This window comes from Triticum aestivum, chromosome 1D (assembly GCF_018294505.1).
Source record: "Triticum aestivum cultivar Chinese Spring chromosome 1D, IWGSC CS RefSeq v2.1, whole genome shotgun sequence".
Classification (NCBI taxonomy): Eukaryota; Viridiplantae; Streptophyta; class Magnoliopsida; order Poales; family Poaceae; genus Triticum; species Triticum aestivum.
In genome coordinates this window covers 18,754,573-18,757,469 of record NC_057796.1, presented here as the reverse complement: position 1 = coordinate 18,757,469, position 2,897 = coordinate 18,754,573, and positions in this window count along the sequence as shown.

The following is a 2,897-nucleotide window of genomic DNA, read 5'->3' as shown; positions in this document are numbered from 1 at the left end:
CGTTTGTCCAGGTATATCCTTTCAGTGTCATCTAAACAGTGCGTGCATGCATGGTATCCCTTGTTTGTCTGTCCTGAAATGTTACTGAGAGCGGGCCAATCGTTGATGGTTACAAACAGCAACGCGTGCAGGTTAAATTCCTCCTGCTTGTGCTCATCCCACGTACGTACACCGTTTCCATTCCATAGCTGTAAAAGTTCTTCAACTAATGGCCTTAGGTACACATCAATGTCGTTGCCGGGTTGCTTAGGGCCTTGGATGAGAACTGGCATCATAATGAACTTCCGCTTCATGCACCTCCAAGGAGGAAGGTTATACATAAATAGAGTCACGGGCCAGGTGCTGTGATTGCTGCTCTGCTCCCCGAAAGGATTAATGCCATCCGCGCTTAAACCAAACCATACGTTCTTTGGGTCAGCTGCAAACTCAGCCCAATACTTTCTCTCAATTTTTCTCCACTGCGACCCGTCAGCGGGTGCTCTCAACTTCCCGTCTTTCTTACAGTCCTCACTGTGCCATCGCATCAACTTGGCATGCTCTTCGTTTCTGAACAGACGTTTCAACCGTGGTATTATAGGAGCATACCACATCACCTTCGCAGGAACCCTCTTCCTGGGGGGCTCGCCGTCAACATCACCAGGGTCATCTCGTCTGATCTTATACCGCATACCGGACATGCGTTCAGATCCTTGTACGCACCGCGGTAGAGGATGCAGTCATTAGGGCATGCATGTATCTCCTGCACCTCCAATCCTAGAGGGCATACGACCTTCTTTGCTGCGTATGTACTGTCGGGCAATTCGTTATCCTTTGGAAGCTTCTTCTTCAATATTTTCAATAGCTTCTCAAATCCTTTGTCAGGCACAGCATTCTCTACCTTCCGCTGCAGCACTTCCTGTACGGTACCGAACTTTGTGTTGCCATCTTCGCAATTGGGGTACAACCCTTTTTTTGTGATCCTCTAACATGCGATCGAACTTCAGCTTCTCCTTTTGACTTTCGCATTGCGTCGTTGCATTGACAATGACCCGGCGGAGATCATCATCATCGGGCACTGGTTCCTCTTGATCTTCAGCAGCTTCCCCGTTGCAGCATCATTGGGCACATCGTCTGGTTCCTCTTGATCTTCAGCAGCTTCCCCCGTTGCAGCATCACCGTATTCAGGGGGCACATAGTTGTCATCGTCCTCTTCTTCTTCGCCGTCTTCCATCATAACCCCTATTTCTCTGTTCCTCGTCCAAACATTATAGTGTGGCATGAAACCCTTGTAAAGCAGGTGGGTGTGAAGGATTTTCCGGTTAGAGTAAGACTTCGTATTCCCACATGTAGGGCATGGACAACACATAAAACCATTCTGTTTGTTTGCCTCAGCCACTTCGAGAAAATCATGCACGCCCTTAATGTACTCGGAGGTGTGTCTATCACCGTACATCCATTGCCGGTTCATCTGCGTGCATTATATATAATTAAGTGTCTCAAAAACCATTACAGAACATCATGAATAGATAATTAAGTGACCAAATTAATAGAAGTTCATCATCACATTAAAACCAAAGTACATACATAGTTCTCATCTAACAACATATAGCTCTCCAGAGCATCTAATTAATTAAACCATACATTGAAACTATGTAAAACATTTCAATGCGAAAACAAATGCGTTCATAATCGCAACCAAGGTAACAATTGATCCAATGGCATAATGATACCAAGCCTCGGTATGAATGGCATATTTTCTGATCTTTCTAATCTTCAAGCGCATTGCATCCATCTTGATCTTGTGATCATCGATGACATCCGCAACATGCAACTCCAATATCATCTTCTCCTCCTCAATTTTTTTTATTTTTTCCTTCAAGTAATTTTTTTCTTTCAGAAAGAAGATAAGAACAAGAGGCTCACCACGGTGGTGCTGGCGACGAGATCGGCACGGGCGATCGACGGCGGTGAAGACAGCGACGGGACGTGACGGACTGCTAAACCTAGATAAATCTCGGGGGAAATGGAGCTCGGAGGTCGAGTTTCGAGAGGAGAAAGATTAACTAGTGTGGCAAAGACATTTCATCGAACACCTCATGTGCATAGGACGTGAGCTAGAGCACCCAAATGCCCTCCCCTCGACGGCCAGAAAAAATAGAGCACTGTGGAGTGCTCTGCTGCGGCGATGGGGTATATATAGGCAGCTCATTTGTCCCGGTTCGTGGCTAGAACCGGTACTAAATCCGGGCCTTCTGTCCCGGTTCATGCCAAGAACCGGGACCAATGGTTGTGGGCCAGGAGCGAGGCCCATTAGTCCCGGTTCGTGCCTCAAACCGGGGCAAATGGTTCCATACGAACCGGGACCAATGCCCACGAGGCCCCAGCCGGCCCCCTGGGCTCACGAACCGAGACGAATGCCACCATGGGCCCCAGTTCGTGACTGAACCGGGACTAATGGGCTTGCCATGCCCGAACGAAAGCCCTGTTTTCTACTAGTGCATGTGTAGGTCGTACCAGACCAGCCTAGATCTTGGAAAGAGATGTCCTCCACAACCTCCCTGAATGATCTCATGTGAGTTTCAGACCGTGCCACTCTGCTGAAGTGCTCACATGCATACAAAGTTTCATTACAATCTCCCATGCACAACCAGGCACTATGGGGTATGTATGCAAAGTACGCAAGAACCGCCAACTGTGGTGTCTCTCTTCCGCTCGCGGTGCTCCGTAAAAACCAGTAAAACGCCAAACATAAGCGTTCTGATAATTGCTATGAACCAATACATCAATATGATTCTTACTGAAATTTTTCAAATCAACAGTCACATCTCTGGACCAAAAAAGACCTATGCCGCCACTAAGGCTAACACTGTCAACTGCAAAACTGCCTGCAAAACCAAGCGTAAACTTCAGATCCTCAA